Raw genomic sequence first — 18774 nt, 5'->3', positions numbered from 1 at the left:
GTATGATAAGTGTAGTTACTAGTGCTTTAACAGATGAAAGAATGTCTGGGCAGCCCAGCTTCAGGCAAGACTCTGTGTCAACTACCTTTGCATTGCTGTGACCAAACTGTGCGACAGAAATCATGCAGGGGAAAAGAGGAGTTATCATGGCTCACTGTTTCAGAGAGATTTCAATTCTTTATCCTGGGGAAAGAATGACAATGGGGACATGTAGCAGAGAGGACTTACATCTTAGACCTGGATGCAGAAAACATGAGACCCAGGGAAGGTTACAGCCAACCCCTACAGCTCTCCCATAGTGGCCTCCTTCCGGTATCTAGGCTTAACCTCCTCAAGATGCCACAACTTCCAAAATAGAGCCACGAACTGGGACAGAGCATTCAAAGTATAAACCTATAGGACACACATTTCAGATTTAAGATGACAGTTTGCCCGCTTTGGGGCAGGCTTATGTGCAATCAAATAGGCAGAGGGACCTTCCTCTTCCTAATCTTACCAGACATCAGTGTCCAGAACTCAGAGGATCCACTGATGGTCTGGATTGTAGAAGGTGATGTAAATGTTTTCTGGCTAATGAGGACAGCCCTGAAGATGTTGCAAACAATACTCAGACACACAGCATGCATGGAATCAGTAGCTGAAGAGTGTCTAGATATACCACCCAGAGTCTGTGAGTTTGAATTTTAGAAATTAACCGTTTGTGCTTCTTCTGTTTTCTCAGTTGAGATGACGAAACACAAATGGAATAAATATAGTCTGCATGGTGACTTTCAAGCACCGAAGCTAGGCACGGGGCAAACAATCAGACAGTCTATTCACCTTCCTTCCTAGTGGCAATTGCTGTCCTTTGAAGGGCCTCTCTCCTCATCCACCTTCCTCACTCACTTCTGGGTCACTGATAGATGCAGGTCACAACCAGTTTTCAATGTCAGTGTCTTCACTGGTGTGACAAGGTGTCTGAGTGTTGCCAAAATCAATACATTATAACTCGGTGACTTACAAGAAGGACCTGGTGTCTGTATCCCGTTTCTTCTTGTTGCTATGACTATGACAGGGCTGACTATTATATGGCCAGCCCCACTCCTTTATTATTTTCGTCAAGGTGCACGTAGGTCTGTATTTTTCACTTGCTAATCAAAGTTGTATTGCTACTTTGGATAATTCAGAGGGCATGTAGCAGTTGACGTTTCTGTGAGCAGGCCAGAAGAGGAGCCCTGATGGTCTAGAAGGCTCGGGTTCCATGGACTGGCTTTCCAGTTCAGGCTCCACCTCTCTAGGTCTCTGGTTTCCTTTCTGAGTAACTTCAATGCAAACTTCAAAATTTTGTAATGAGAATACTGTACTTATTGATAGTGGAATAAAGGTATTTAACAGCATATAAAACCATACCCAGAATGCAGTATTGTAAAATACAGAAGAAGAGGAACTTCGAGGAGTTGTCTGTATGATCTCACAGCCACCAGGCTAGAGAAGATGCTGAACTTGAGAAAGAATTTGTGGGTTGGAAAACGCAGGCTTTGGACTGCGTGAGGGCAAGGTGCAGCTGGATGATGTTGGAGCAAATGGTTGATGACTAGTTTGGGGAACTTATCCTCCATTGTCTTCTCCCCCCATCCCACCTCTCTGACCCTTCAGCTGTTCCTCCCCATTCTCATTTTTACCTTCTTTCTCCCTTTCCATCTTTATAGTTTCCTGGTGAATTCCCAGCCAGACTCTCTCCACAGTCTCCCTTATCTTTCCATTTCCCATCTCATTAGAGCCTTTCTCTATTGGATACGATTCCCAACAGACTATTACATAGAATTTTCTATTGTGATCACTTTCTTATATTAGAGTGGATTCTTGCCCTCTTTCAGTTCTAGCCTCAGGTTCCATTATCCTTCCAGTCCCATCATCCTTGAGCAGAGGATGATGACAGCTCACATCTGTGTGCATACCCTGCTTCTCCTATAAAGACTCAGCACTTGTTCCTCGCGGTTTGAGTCTAGCCTGACCTTGTGACTTATTTGGAGGTAGTAGAATATGGCAGAACAAGCATCACATAAGAATCTCGAGGCTTCTGCCCTCGTCCTCTGGCTACTCTGAGACCACCGCACCAAGAAGCCCAGAGAGGCCCCCCAACCCAGCTACCCTACCTGGAGAGACACTAATTGACAGAGACATGAAAAGGGCCGTCCTCTAGCTGTCAGGTGACGGCCATGGGTGAATGATCCTACAGAACTGCTGAGTCACAGAAGCATGAGCAAGTAGCAGCAGCTGTTTTAGACAACTGTGTTTGTGGTGATATGTCAGATGCCACGAGGGAGAACTGAAGCGAGGCCTCTGATTACCCAGGACTTTAGAACATTCTCTTTTGTGTGTTGTTAGGTATAGCCGTGAATTCACCAATGGGCAGGTGGCAGTCACAATTACGAGAGAAAAATAGTAACTGAGTGGGTAGAACCCCTGGGCCTGCCCCTGCTGGAACACTTCCTCCCCCAGAAATAGCAGCATAATTGGCAGCAGCAGTTTTCCTGTAGAAGACAGGATTTTTTTTCCCACTTACTGAACACATATATTTAGCATCAGTCCCATTTTTTTCCCTATCTGTAATTGGTAATTAATATCAAGATTAGTGGGCAAGCTGCTCCCCATTCTAGGTTTTCGTCTGTGGAAGGTGAGCATTGTGGGGATTATATTGTCCACATTTCAGGTCTGTGAAGTCCAAATGTGCCATCTTGAGGTAAAAGAGAATGAAATGACTACTATAAACAGACTCATGAATGAGTCAGAAGGCACAGCAGGGGTGATGTGAGATTAAATGACCTGTTAAGTCTAGAACCAAATCATCCCCAGCAGTAGAGTTTAAGGTTAACATGGAACCAACCAGAGAAAAAAATAAATATCCACAGAGGCAAGGCTAAGAAGGTCAAAAGCCTGGGCCCTTTTGGTGAACAGCAAGAAAGATGGCATCACTGAGCTGGGCGCTCGCTCTTACGTTGTCTGTAGTGAGAAATTACGGCTCCACTCACTCTGTTAGCTTTTGGTAATGAAAGTCCAGTGTTCCCAGGACCCCAGATTTTTCAAGTTATGCTGAAATTTTTTGTTATTACACTAAGTAATTGAGTTTCTAATGCTAGCTGATAATGCAAAGAGAACATAGTCTTGAGAGGGCTTCACATGTGTCTGAAGGAGGCTAATTTGTGACTCTGAGAAATACCGTCTATTTGAGATTCACTGTGTCAACCACTGGTAGAGACATCATGGGTACCATTTTCCAGCTACAGTCACAGTGCTGGGCCTGGCTTGACTAAGAAGCAGTAAACTTTTATCTGCTGCTGTAGTGTTTATTTTTTCATCTCTACGAGCAAAACACCTGAGAAAACACCTTAAGGTGGGAAGGATCTGTTTTAGCCCGTGGTTTCAAACAATTTAGTCCACATTTGGGTCCAATCACTGATTCCAAGCTACAGCAGAACACCATGGTAGCTGCAGTATGTGGCTGGGGAACTTCCTCACTTCATGAAGACAGGAAGAAGAAGGGGGAAGAGAAGAGAGAGAGAGTAAGAGACAGTGAGCAAAAGAGAGAGACAGACAGACAGAGAGACAGAGGAGACCAAAAGGACAGAGACAAAGGAGAGGGCAAGGAACGAAACCATGAGGACTCAAACCCCCAATTGTCTGCTTTTCCTAACTAGGTCTCCCCTCCTAAAGTTTAGAGAACCTCTCAAGATAATCTGGGGACCCAGTGGTCATCCCACGGGCCTGTGAGGATATTCATATTCAAACCATCATGGCTAGGTTATGAGGGGTTCTGGAAGGTGCGGGACCTGAGATGAAGTAATTGAGGCAAAAGACTAGGACTCTGGGGGAATCAGGTTCAATGACTATTTCCCCAACCAGTGTGTAATCATTTCAAAATCCTAACAAGCTGTGGAGCTTATTATAAATAAGCTGATTTTCAGCCCTGAAGTGAAGAGAGTAAATCCACAAGATCCAATATATGTGTATTTTTTATACTTTATTGAAAGCAAAGAAGATTAATGCAAAATGTTGCTGTTGCCTAGTACAGTAGCTCTTGCTGTTTTTCTCAGTGGCTCCTCCAGTGCCCAGCGCTGTCACCACGGCAACTACTTATGTTTCTATAACTCAGATTTCAAGGAGGTGGGGGAGAAAGCCAGAGTAAAGGTGAAATTTTACAAGCTAAGATTTTCTCTTAAATGTAAAAAAAAAGTTCCTAATAAAAACCCAGATCCTTTGCTTTCTAATATATAGCCAATCCTGCATGTGTGTGCTCAGGTTTATTTCCTACACATGGTGGATGTGGAGCTTGTTCATGTATTTACTGAACAGTCATTCTGCAGCCAGAGCTTTGCTGGCTCCTGTCAATGATAGGAAATCAAACTGAGCTCCTGAAGATGTCATTCCATGAAGAAACACTGGGTTTGCTGGAGAGAAAGCTCAACCCAAGCCTAAAATGCAGAGTGGACTGATGTGAACAGAGGAATGTGTTTAGGATCAGTCACCGGTAAGCTGAGGAAGGTAGAAACATTAGAATGATGTGCCACTGAGGCTGACCTTGTAGAGCTAGGAACTGAACCCAATCACTTCCCTTTCCATAAGGCACAGCCAGGAACATTCCCACCATGCTTCCTGGCGGTGGGTCAAAGGCAAATTCCTGAGCAATCTCACTTCAGTACTATTGAGTATGTTTCCTAATGACCCGAACTTCATCCTACCCCATCTGACCTTGCACTCACTGTAGAGCAAAGTAAGTCAAGGACATCTTCCTGTGACAAACTTGTCTCCTTTCAGGATGTGGCCTTCTTTATCTAGCTCTTATAGAATTCACGCCTGAATGCATTGTTGACCTTAAAGTGCCTTCGGGAAAAGGTTTCTCCATTTTCTTTCACCCCAAAACCATCTATCACAGAGCGCAAGTAACATTTATGGCAGAGCTTGTCACTCACTTTTTAAAAATCTTTTTTCCCCCTTGTTTCTTTAAACAAACAAGATGGCAGAGCAGGGATTCGAAGCTGTGAGTTCATGGCCCTGGGCTGACTTTGATCCCTGACTCTTCAGCAGCCATGAGCACTGAAGAAACATGTTACTCCCGCCGATCTACCTGCTGGTTAGGTTCAGGGGTTTTCTGTTATCCTACTGGACAATTCAAATGCAGTTGTCCTGAGCTAAATTAGGCAATATCTCTGAATGGGACAAGTAGACATTATCTGAATTGTTGATGGTGGAGCCAAGAGAAAACTTAACTGCAGACCAATTAAATGGACTTTTTCTGAGTCACAAGAAATGGAAGGTCCATGAAATAGACTACAGGGTGCTAGTAGGAGACCTGAACTTGTGATCCGGTCTAACTTCTCTCAGTTGTAGCTGCCCTAGTCTTTGTTCTCTTGATTCATGGCCCAGCCATATCTCATAACAACAATGTAGACCGTGGCACGTTAGTAGTAGTACCGCTGTGGGATGTTCTGTATGGCAAATGTGTTGCTGATTAGTCAATAAATAAAACACTGATTGGCCATTGGCTAGGCAGGAAGTGTAGGCGGGACAAGGAGGAGAATAAAGCTGGGAAGTGGAAGGCTGAGTCAGAGAGACACTGCCAGCCGCCATGATGAGAAACAGCATGTGAAGATGCCGGTAAGCCACGAGCCACGTGGCAAGGTATAGATTAATAGAAATGGGTTAATTTAAGCTATAAGAACAGTTAGCAAGAAGCCTGCCACGGCCATACAGTTTGTAAGCAATATAAGTGTCTGTGTTTACTTGGTTGGGTCTGAGTGGCTGTGGCACTGGCGGGTGACAAAGATTTGTCCTGACTGTGGGCAAGGCAGAAAAACTCTACCTACAGTAGTACTGTACCCCTGGAGGACGTGATGAAGCTCTGCTCCAAAACGGACATGGTCAACAAACCCCTGGTCTTTGCAGAGTCGTCCTGAGAATTGATGCTGTGGAATATGCTTCTTACGTGTTCTGTCATGTCCTTTTATTGTCAAATAATTTCTGAGAATAAAATAATCTTAAGAATAAAATCAATCCCACCCCTTGCAACAAGAAAAAACTTACATAAGAAAAACAAAATCCAAGGCATTAAAAGCTTCTAACCTGGCTGGAGAGATGACTAGTGATTAAGACAAGACAACCTGGGTTCAATTATAAGCACTCACTTGGCAGGTCATAACTGAATGAGAAAAAGAAATAAAAAGGAAAGGAACATGACGGTTCCTAGGTGTGGTGGAGGAGAAAGTTTATTATAGATACGTGAGAGAGTATATCCAGAATCAGGGGCATCTGGGACAATCCAAAGTGGACATGACCCTGAGCCATGTAAGCAGAGAGTGGGGTGGGGAGGTAGAGGGGATGTAAGGGAGTCAGGTGCCCCAGCCAGAAGGCCCAAAAGAGAATAAATGAAAGGGCCAGGTAACCAAAATGGTTGGCTTATGTCGGGAAGGGCAGCCCAGCCCCTGAGCTGGAGAATTCAGGGTAGGATGTTATAGAATATTATTTTAAGATGTGTTATATTTGTTTATATCATGCCTTTAATGATGTCATGATGTGTTGCATTCTTTTATGTTGCATTTGTTTAACTCTGTGAAGCTGTGTTATGATGCCTGTCTAAAACACCTGATTAGTCTAATAAAGAGCTAAGCATCCAATAGCAAGGCAGGAGAAAGGATAGATGGGGCTGACAAGCAGAGAGAATACAAAGGAGGGGAAATCTGGGAAGGGAGTCAAGAAGAAGCAGGAAAAGGAGAAAAAGGATATCGGGAGCCAGCCACCCAGTCACACTGCCAGACACAGAGTAAAAAGGAAAGAAAAGATATACAGAAATAGATAAAGGTAAAAGCCCAGAGGCAAAGGGTATACAGCTAATTTAAGTTAAGAAAAGATGGCTAGAAACAAGCCAAGCCAAAGTTTGGCATTTGTAAGTATTAATAAGTCTCTGTCTGTGTACTTATTTGGGAGCTGGGTGGCAGGCCCCCAAAAGAGCCAAGAAGTAAAAAAATACCAACTAGTAGGAGGCAGTGGATGCCAGTTAAGAGGGCTCTGTAACAGGTAGGGACTGAGGGATGCTGGGAAAACCTGGCTGTCAGGTCTGCTTTGATGGTTAAATAGGCACTTCAGCCATTTGTTCCAGGTTTGAAACCTAGCACTATCTGTAACTCCAGTCCCAGGGGGTTCAACATCCTCTTCCAGCCTCTGTGGGCATGGGCATGCTTAGGATACCCACACATACATGCAAGCAAACACTCAAAAAAAATGAATTTTTTAATTTAAAAAACTTTCAACCACCATATTGTCTCTTATTGCTATCATTAGAAATGTAAGAGGTACATTCACAAAGTACTTATTTTAAAAGTCCGGCAACTGCCTCTGCTTTACAAATGCCGGTTCTCATTCTGCACAATTTCCCTTTTTTTTCTTTTCGTTTTTCTTTATTAAGAAATCTTCTACTCACTCTACATACCACCCACAGATTTCCCCCTCCTCCCTCCTCCCACCTTCCAGCCCTCCCTCCCAAGCCACCCCACACCCCCACATCCCCCAAATCAAGGTCTCCCATGGGGAGTCAGCAGAGTCCGGCACACTGAGCCTAGGCAGGTCCAAGCTCCTCCCCACTGCACCAAGGCTATGCAAGGTGTCACGCCACAGGCACCGGGCTCCCAAAAGCCTGCCCATGCACCGGGGACAGATCCCGATCCCCCTGCCTGGGTGCCCCCCAGACAGCTCCAGCCAAAAACCATCTTCCATATCCAGAGGGCTTAGTCCAGTCCCATGGGGGCTCCACGGCCACTAGTCTACAGTTCATGGGCTTCCACTAGTGTGGCCGGTCATCTCTGCCTGCACAATTTCAAATACCAGGTAGAGGAGTTAGCTAATATTCTTACCTGGTAGTCTTAAGGCCTCTTCAACAGCCATGGTCTTTTTCTCCTTATCATATGCACACACTCCATGTATCTGCTGCAGATTTTCCTGCCGTCAACTATGAGTTTCTGAAACTCAAGTGAGGTATTAACCTCTATGCTTCCATATCATCCTGCCCCTCTTCCAAACACTCATAGTTGGCTATAGCAATCAAATCATTCCCTTTTAGCCATCTTTTATTTTTCCTTGCTCATAAAAAGATTTGGACAATAGCAATATTTTATAAGAAATGAGTGAAGATGAATATCTTAAAAAACCTAAGAACCCAATCATCTGAATGAAAATAGACCCTTCATTGACTCTCATTCCCACCCCCATAGCCTCTAAGTAATACAGTACTAAAAGTTTTTAATGCTTAAATTATCTTTTGAAAATCATTGTCATCCACATACTTCAATTTTTAATTCATATGTATGAATTCTTGAAGATAGGTGGGTTTGTTTAACATGTTTTAAATTTTATAAGAATTACGTTATTCTGTAACTGTTCTACAAATTGCCTTTGTAAGTCCAAATTATGTTAATGAAATTCACCTACATTGGTGTGCAGACTCGAGACCCACCATTTTTATGGGTGTACAATAGTCATAGAATAACTGTGCCCCAGTCGGTCATTCTTGTTATTAGTGAACACTAGTTTGCTTTGGTCACTGTGCAAGACTGTTTCTTCTATAAAATCAATGCTCATTATAGGTTCTCCTAGTTGTTAGTTGTACCAAACTACTTAATCTTCTAAATTATCACTATTTCTGAACATTAAGTATAAAGCCTTTTTTTTCTATTTGGAATTATTTTGTTTAAAAATGTCTACTTGGCTTGATAAATTTTTTTATCCAATCTGTATGTGAGCATCAGGTGGATTTCTTCCTTTGCATGTCTGCCCTTTTCTCATATCTGTATTAAAATATCTGATATATGGTTCTGAGTGAGTTAGAATGTTATTTTCCTTTCTGCTCCCTTGAAGAGTTTGTATTTGTTGCTGTTACCTATAAACTGAATTTTTGATAGCTAATATCAATAAAAATCTTATGAGCTGGGGGGTGGTGGTGCACACCTTTAATCCCAGCACTCAGAAGGCAGAGCTAGGCTGATCTCTGTGAGTTCAGGGCCAGCCTGGTCTATAGAGCGAGATCCAGGACAGGCTCCAAAACAACAGAGAAACACTGTCTCGGAAAAAAAAAAAATCTTAGTATGGCATATTTTTCTTTCTTTCTTTTTTTGGTTTTTCGAGACAGGGTTTCTCTGTGTAGTTTTGCTGTCTGTCCTGGATCTCACTCTGTAGACCAGGCTGGTCTCGAACTCACAGAGATCTGCCTGCCTCTGCCTCCCGAGTGCTGGGATTAAAGGCGTGAGCCACCACTGCCTGGCAGTATGAAGTATTTTTAAGGTTAGATTTTTAATTGCTTGCTTAAAATTTTCATTGCTTGTAGGCCTTTTCTATATTCTAAACTTTTTATTTGGAATTGGCTTTTTTAATTTATATTTTTCCTAAAGAAAAGCTTCCTTTTGGTTTTCAAATTGTTAGAAACTTAGCTCAACATTTTGGTTGTTTTTTAAAAACTCTTTATAAGGCCGGGCAGTGGTGGCGCACGCCTTTAATCCCAGCACTCGGGAGGCAGAGCCAGGAGGATCTCTGTGAGTTCGAGGCCAGCCTGGGCTACCAAGTGAGTTCCAGGAGAGGCGCAAAGCTACACAGAGAAACCCTGTCTCGAAAAACCAAAAAAAAAAAAATAATAATAAAATAAAATAAAAAAAAAAAGAAAAACTCTTTATAGATTTGGGATTTCTCTTTCTTATATTCACATCAAAGGTTTAGTATTTCTTCAACCCTTTTTTAAGGAACACAATTTGAGGGCCTGGAGAGATGGCTCAGTGGTTAAATGAACTTGTTGCTCTTGTAGGGGACCTGTGTTCAGTTCCACTGACAAAGCAGCTTACAACCATCTCTAACTTCAGTTGCAGGGGATATGATGCTCTCTTCTGGCCTCTGTGGGCACCAAGTACTCATATCCCACACATAAATAAAAATAAATATTAAAAAGAGCCTTTTTGTTTCACTGGTCTACTCTACATATGTTTGCTTTCAAGTCTGTTTAGTCCTGTTTTTTCTTTATTAATTCATCCATCACTCCTTCTCACTGATTGCTCTGCTTTTCTTAGCGGTAGTAACTTGTTCATTTTGTGATTCATGTATTATATAGAACCGTGTTTTGATTTTTCAGATCCATTTGTTGTTTTAATAATTTTGTGAAAGATGTCTGTCTAACTATATTATGATCACTGCACATAGATTTTATGATATTAATTCCATAAAATTTGTTAAAACTTGTCTTACAATGTATTTCATCGTCATTTTCCTCTAGAATTCCAACATGTAACAAAAAATTTGGGATATACTGTTCTCTGTGTATATATGGTATGCATTCATTAACACACTATTGAGTTTTTAACCTGGTTTATATATTCATTAAGCAGAGAAGTATAAAACCTACGAATTTATAGTGAATCTATTCATTTCTCCTAGTCAATTCTTCAATAAGATATTCTTTGAAGTACTGTTAAATGGCAGTCAGACATTTTAAATCAAGATGGATTTCAGAGTAAATTGCTTCTCTTGTCATTATGAAACTGTCCTCTCTACCACTAAAGAAAAAGCTTTTAACAATGTGCCTACCTAAGTCTGATATTAATGTCACTACACATTTAATTCTCTTGGTATGTCAGTGTACAGTACTTCATGAATTGATTTTAATCTTCCTATATGCTTAATTTTAGGAAAAGTATCATCATTACAAGTTTTTATGTAAGTTAAAAAACAAACAAGTCCCTCCTTCCCTCCCTCCATCCATCCATCCATCCCTTCCTTCCTTTCCTTGCATCACATTTAGATGATGGTTTAATCCACTTACATTCCATTAAATTACTAGGTCACATGTATTTTTTGCATTATATTACCTTGATTTTTTTATTCCGCTTTATTTTGAACTAATCTTTTCCTTTCTCCTTTGAAATACTCCTTCTAAATGTTGATATTCCATTTCTATTTTATAAGTAATTTCTGAAATGCCAGCAATCATACCTTGCGAATACAGGCTTTTTGCTCTCCTTCTACCCAGAATGAAAGCATCCATGTTCCTTAATATCTTGTGCCTCAAGTCATTACTTTCGAGTAATTTTTATTGCCCCTCTTGGACTCCTTAGACTCGATACTTTCCACGGTTTTGTATCAAATGCTAGTTGAAAAGCATCTCTGTTTTTCCTGACTTCTTGCCATTTATTTCTGCATAACAGACTTCTTTCTGGAGTCATTTCATTGCTTTGACATATATTTCTAGAAATTTTCATTAAAAATAGTTATTTGTTTGCAAATTCAGTTTTCAGAAAAATGTCTCTATTTCAGCTTGCTTCTAGTATCCAGGAGCCTACACAGTTTTTCAACCACCTTTTGGAAGTGTGATTTTATTTTATTTTTTATTTCTGTCATTACAGTTGAGAATTCAACTAGCGATATGTGTGACATTTTTTTTGTGGATAATGTGTCAGTTTTCTCTAGCTGCTTTTGAGATATTCAGTTTCATTCCTCAATATTTTATATTGATGATAAATATGGTGTTGACTTTGGATCAGTTGACTATTCAAAGCCCTCATATACACATGAATGTGCATACACATATTCTATAGACAGACTGGAAATATACCATAAATACTATGAACAGATCTTAGTCTCTGTACTGAGTGGTTTTGTATGTCAACTTGACACAAACTATAGTGTCATCAGAGGAAGGAGCCTCAGATGAGGAAATGTCTCCTAGAGATCCAGCTGTAAGGCATTTTCTCATTTAGTGATCAATGGGAGAGGGCCCAGCCCATGGTGGGTGAAGCCATCCTTGGGCTGCTGGTCCTGGGTTCTATAGAAAGGTAGGTTGAGTAAGCCAGGGGAAGCAAGCCAATGATCAGCACCCCTCCATGGCTTCTGCATTAGCTCCTGCCTCCAGGATCCTGCCCTGTTTGAGTTCCTGTCCTGACTTCCTTCAGTGATGAACTGCATATGGAAAAGTCTTGACAACATTGTAGCTACACAGTCCTTGAATCCTTTGAATCTCAACAGAGGCCACCAAGCTGGCCCAGTGCCACCATCTCCAGCCAATGGGGCCTCGAGCATAAGGAACTGCACTTACACACACTCTGGCTAGCTCAGTCAGTAGAGCATAGGACTTTTAATCCCAGGTCTTTGTGCCCCACATTGGGTGCCAGATAATGCAGGAATTGAAATCCATGAATACTGATAATGAATTTGTTTATTAAGGGGTTGTATGGGTATCAATTCACTGAGATAGAATATGGCAACTCCAGTCAGTGTAAGCCAAATAAACCTTTTCCTTCACAACTTGCTTTAGGTCATGGTGTTTCATCACAGCAATAGAAACTCTAAGACAGAAATTGGTACCAGGAGTGGGGTTTTGCTATGACAGACTTGACCATATTTTGGGGAGGATTATGGAAGGACTTTGGAATTTGGGGATAGAAGAATCATTGAGTGTTGAGGCCTCAGTGAGATGTTCTGTGGAAACTTTGAAGATGAGAATATTGGAAGAAGGGGCCTTACTTGTAAAATTTCAGAGAAGTTTAAAGACTCTATCTGGGCAATTTGTTATTTTGAATTACGATTCTATGGTTCTGATTAGCTGGGGCTGAAGAATCAGCTGTGATTAACAAGATACCAGAACTACTAAAGCATTGCTTTGCTGGGATACTTGATGCTGGTCAGCTGGAGCTAAGAAATTAGCAATGATTGAGAAGAGACCAGAATCACTGAGGTAAAATCTTCTGGGAAGTGTTTTCTGAGAGCAGAGAGATGCTGTGTTCTAGAGACCACCAAGGTTGTACCTCATGCTGGCAGCCAGACTTGGTAATGTGTAAGTATCACCCAGGTGGTACTAGTTTTGATGGCATGAAGGGGTCATGGATAGCAGTCGAGGTTTGGCACTGTGAGGGGCCAGGAGAAGCCATTGGTGAAAGTGTAGCTTCAGTGGCAGTTGAAGGCCTAGGACTGAAGGAGTCGTGCAAAGAAGCTGAGGCTTGGCACCATGAATAGGGCCTATGAGAGGCTATTAATAAAAGTCAGCCCAGTTGTAGCAAGGGGCCCCAGCATTTTAGAGATGCTAGCACCATAGGATGACCACCAAGAACAACAGCAGCAATGGAGTAGAGCCAGTCAGAGCCTAGAAGACAAGTTGTGTGTACTGCAGGGGGTAGAGCTGGAGAAGTGACCCAAGCCCTTTGGAGGAGTTCAGAAGATCATGAGTAGATCCCAGATATAAGACGACTGGAATTTTGTTTTGCCTTAATTTGATTGTGACTGTGTCCTGATTCTTCTCTCTTGAAGTAAGAAAGTATTTTACTGGAGTCCACAGTTGAGAGACTTGAATTTTAAAAGACTTTAGATTTTTAAAGAGATTGGCTATTTTAAAGGAACTGAAATTTTAATGTGTTTGAATTTGTACAGACTATGGGACTTTTAAAGTTATTTAAGATCATGGAGATGAGTAAGAAAGGAAGGTTTGTAGCTTAATAGTGATGTGTATATGTGTTAAGTTGACAAGAAGTCAGTTTTACTGGCTGGTTTTGTGTGTCAACTTAACACAAGCTATAGCCAACAGAGGAAAAAGCCTCAGATGAGGAAATGCATCCTTGAGATCCAGCTGTGAGGCATTTTTTCATTTAGTGATCAATGGGAGAGGGCCCAGCCCCTGGTGGGGTGCCATGCCTGGGCTGCTGGTCCTGGGTTCTATAAGAAGGTGGGCTGCGAAAGCCATGGGAAGCAAGCCAGTAAGCAGCACCCCTCCATGGCCTCTGCATCAGCTCCTGCCTCCAGGATCCTGCCCTGTTTGAGTTCTTGTCCTGACTTCCTTCAGTGATGAACACCAATGCTGAAGTGTAAGCCAAATAAACCCTTTCCTCCCCAACTTGCTTTTTGGTCATGATGTTTTGTCACAGCAATAGAAAACCTAGCTAAGACTGTCACCAAGTCTTAGAATGGTGCTACACCTTTTTCTTAACCCTTTCCTTTCTTTCCAGAGCTCCAGTTAGATATGTGTCAGGCTTTTTCCTTTTAATGCCTGTGGCACTGATCACTTCTCAAAGTCACAGGGTTGCCCCCTCCATGTTGCTTCTGTTCTTCACTGTTCTTTGGGACTAGTGTACATTCGCATATGTGGTGCAATAGGTTACTGATAACACACTTGCTAGAAGTGATGCTCTCCAATATGGTCAGGCCCATGTGGAGAACTTTAACTGGCCTCCTTCAGGATGAAGATCTTGTTAAGAGAGGTCCAGCCACTCCACCTGTCCCAGCTGAGCCTGTTCACCAGCTATACCTTGATGATACATGTGTACATGTCCAGCTGGACCCAGCAACAATACTGCTCAATCAAGGAGAGTGGTGGTTCTCAACCTTCCTAATGCATTGACCCTTTCATACAGTTTCTTATGTTGTGGTGAGCCCCCAACCAAAAAATTTATTTTCATTGCTACTCCATAATTAATTTTGCAGTGTTATGAATTATAATGTAAATACGATGATGTGCAGAATAACTGACATGTGACCCCCGTGAAAGGGTTGTTCAACCCCTCCCAAGGGGGTCGTGACCCACAGGTTGAGAACTGCTGGAGTACAAGACTAAGAGATAGTAAGTTGGAGTTAGCAAGATGATTCAGCAGATGAAGGCGCTTGCCACCAAGCCTGAAGACCTGAGTTCAATACCTAGAACCCACCAAACAGGAGAGTACTTCTCTTGTAAGTCTTTTGATGCATACTTTAGCACAAGTGCACACGCACACACGTGTGCACACACACGCGCACACACACACAAGAATGAATGAATGAACAAATAAATGCAAAGCTAATTGTTAAAAGAGGAATACTAAATCATAGTTGCTAGGCAGCGGTAAAGTTTAATCTCTTGTTTCTCAGCCTCCTCTTTATATTTTCCTTTGTACTCTCTCTGTTAATTTCACAGTGGTTTCTTCATTTACTTATTTTTTTCTTCCTCTGAGACTAATGTGCTCTTTAATTCTATTTAATCTTTTAATCTCATTGTTATATATTTGACTTCTCTGTTTCCATCTGGTGCTTTTTTTCATGTTCATCCGATTTTCTGATTAACATTCAATTTTTTTTCTGGCATATGTGCCTGCTTCTTGCTCCTTTAAAACTTTAAATATCTAAACTCTGTGGTTATTTAGATTGTAGCATACATATCAAAAGCTTAAAAGCTAATCTCCACATATAAAAGAAAACATACAGTATTTGTCTTTTTGAGTAAGACAATAATAAAAAAAAGTCCCTAGGAAAAAAACTCTAAGTACTATTTCTGCGTAGTTCAAGTACTTGAGAAAATAAGATGTGAAATCAGCCTTCACTGTCAGAAAGCCTGAAGAGCCTAGGTTTTCTTTGGTTTTTTTCCTTCTGTGGCCTGACTATATAGGGACTGCTTCCTCCTTGGGTTTGAAATCTTGAATGTGGGGACTGCGTGGCTGGAAATGCCATGCTGTTGGAACTGAGACTGCGCCCATACTATTAGAAGGAGACTTCCTTTGGTCTGTCCCAGCATCTCTGCTTGCTACAGTCAAAGCCACTTTTACTATTTTTTGGCTTTGCATTTACTGCCCTGGGCAGGTGGAGTAAATTTAAGTCTCAACCCCTGTAAACAGGATTATAGTCATGGATCCACAGGGAGATTTTCTTTCTCAACCCTGCTGAAGACTGACAAGTGTTATTATGATCTTTCTTTCTGGAAATCAAATACTGTCTGAAATCGGACTCTAGAGCAGGTTTCAGAGTGTGCCTCGACATCAGGTCTGAGACCCTTAAAAACTGAGTCTCACGTGGGCAAATATTTCTTTGCTGGGAGTTACAGTGATTTTTTTTTCAACCTCCATTTTCAACTTCCTCTTTGTTTCAGATCCCCAAAGCAGCCTTTCCTTTCTTCCTCCTTTTCTCCCTCCCTCCTCCCCTCCTTCTCTCCCTCCCCACTCCTCTTCTTCCTACCTCCCTCCTCCTCCTCCCCCCACTCCTCTTGTGCTCTGTCATATAAACAAGAGAAGGTTTGCTTGAATTCCCCTTTCCACCAGCATGTCTGCTCAGACTGTGTTCTCCCACATGCCCTCTGGTTTTATGTCAACCCGACACAAACTAGAGTTGTTCAAGAGGAGGGAACCTCAACTGAGAAAATGCCTCCATAGATCAGGCAGCCAGCAAGCCTGCAGGGAATTTTCTTACTCCAGTCCATTGTGCTTGGGAACACCCCTGAGCTGATGCTCCTTAGATTCTCTAAGAAAGCAAGCTGAGCAAGCCGTGAAGAACAAGCCAGTAAGCAGCACCCTTTCATAGCCTCTGCTTCAGCTCCTACCTCCAGGTTTCTACCCTGCTTGAGTTCCTGCCACCACTGTTTTTAATGATGAACTGTTGTATGGAAGTGTAAGTGAAAAACAAAACAAAACAAAACAAAACAAAAACAAAACAACTTTCTATTTTCCTCCCCAAGTTGCTTTTGGTCATGGGTGTTTCATCGCAGCTATAGTAATCCTAACTAAGAACCTCCCTGCCCCCATTCCCAACTCACTTTATCAAAATAAATTCTCCACATGAGTAATCTCTCAGCAGACTTGATGTGATCATCACTGAAGCCTCTTAAGGGTATTTTCTGCTTTGGGTCCTGAGGTGTCAGAACTTTCTGATTCCCTCCTTACCTCAGAAGCTATTTCCTTTTTAGGTTTCTCATGTGTCTGTTTCGTTGGGTTCTGTTAGTGTTGAGATAGGGTCTCACCCTTTAACCTAGGCTGTCCTGGAACTCATTATGTATTCTAGACTTGCTTGCTTCCAGTTTGTCGTGACCCTCCTGTTACCACCTCCTGGGTGCTGGGATTAAGTTGTAAACCATGAGCTACCATGTCTGGTTTACTCTTCCTCCTCGCCCACTTCCTCTGTCAGAATATCAGAGGACTCTAGGGTCCCTTGAGGGGTTGCTCTCTGCCTGCAGCATCACTTCACCTGACACTTCTGCATTCACTGCAGTCACACATGCAGGTCCTGACCTCTTCATCCGAGTTCAGATGTGTGCATTCAATGCATTCACCTCAGTATTTGTCTTCGGATGTCCTGAGAGGCTGAAAAGTGCCCTGCTCTGCTCTCCCCTTAAGAGAAGGTATTTTGGAATCTGTAAATGTCATTTTGTTTGGAAAAGGGTTTTTTGTTTGTTTGGGATTTTTAATTTTTATTGTTATTATATTCATTTTTGAAAACATTTTCTACGTTTACCGTGTGTGTGTGTGTGTGTGTGTGTGTGTGTGTGTGTGTGTGTGTGTGTATGTGTGTCCATCCATGCAGCAATTTCAAGACTATGGATGGGAATGGCAACTCCCTGTATAGGACATTTCCACACCACAGCACACTCACCTGAACCACAGGTACTCACTGTGATCTCAACACTGTTCCATCTCCTAAAGAATCCTACTAAAAACCAGCATGAGAACACTGGGTGGGCATCAGCAGCTTGAATGCCTAGGAGTCCCTGTGATGACAGGCTCTTTGATATTGTTTTATTTCTTTGGATCCTGAAGTCATAATGGCTACACTACAGTGTTTATTGCTGCTGGAGTACAATGCATAATAATAAATAAAACATATTTTCTGTTTGGCAATAATTTATGTGAGAAGAATCCCTTCACTGAGAAACATTCATCACCTACAAGGTTTCTACCAGAGACGTGCAGGCCTAACGTTCACTCCAGAGATTATGGATGCTAGCATTAAAAGGAAAGGTTGTGGAATGGGTTCAAAACCTGCTCAAGCAATTTATTACCCAATTTGTGCTTCAATTTCTTCAGCTGTAAAACAGATATAATTACTGATCTAAATTCCTAAAGTTATTGTGAAAATTAATGAGTTACAATGTACAAAGTTGCTGGGAGTAGTGTACATGTAATAAATACCCCCAAGTGTGGCTGTTTACGAAACAAAGTGTCATCGTGTTTGGGAGAGGAAGAACAAATAAACTTCACCTTTGCCCCAAACATACATTAAAATGGAGTTGTTTTCGTTGTGATAGCACTGGGGAGAAAATGATTACTGAGGATTGTACTCTGAGCTTCGCTGGTGCTAGGCTGGTGCTCTGCTACACATGCCCCCAGTGCAAACAAAGTCACTTTGGGGAAAGAAAGTACTCATCAAACCTGAACCTAACAGTGGTGGGGTGCACCATGGTGCATGCAATGAGTTCATCTTGAAGTCATCTGGGAAATTTCAACACCATGCAGTTGAAAAAGTCTGCAGATGCTCTATGTACCAGTTTTCTAAGGACTTTAGTTAAAATGATGCTCTTTTCATTTATCCTTGCAAGACATTCAATTTTTGTCCTTAAGCAAACTGTGCGTTTTCACCTTTCTCTTCTTCCTCTTATGGCTAATTTTCATTTTAATTGTGTCCTGTAGGGCAGAGCCAGGGAGAAGCATGGCCTAGAGTCATCTTCCTGCCGTACTGACAGTATGAGAAATAGGAGCCTGAACCAGCTCTTCTATCTTCCTGTGTTCATTTTCTCTGCTGTGAAATGAATGTACTTGCTCTCTGTAGCTCTCAGGGGATTCTCGGGATTGTACCAGATAGAGTGACACTTCTAAGTTCCATATTATACAGCACATAGCCAGAGCAATACTGTGACAAGTCCATTCTTTGACTTACATGTATTTAGGACTCCAGAAGGTTTATCAATATCTATGGGGCTTTAATGACAACTGGACACCAGATTGTCCTTTGCCTTTGTCAATGGTGGTCCACAATATAGCTCTTGCAACCATT

The sequence above is a fragment of the Peromyscus californicus genome, unplaced genomic scaffold, assembly GCF_007827085.1.
Source record: "Peromyscus californicus insignis strain IS unplaced genomic scaffold, ASM782708v3 Scaffold_22__1_contigs__length_63687245, whole genome shotgun sequence".
NCBI classification, from domain to species: domain Eukaryota; kingdom Metazoa; phylum Chordata; class Mammalia; order Rodentia; family Cricetidae; genus Peromyscus; species Peromyscus californicus.
Note: the sequence above shows the minus strand (reverse complement) of the source record.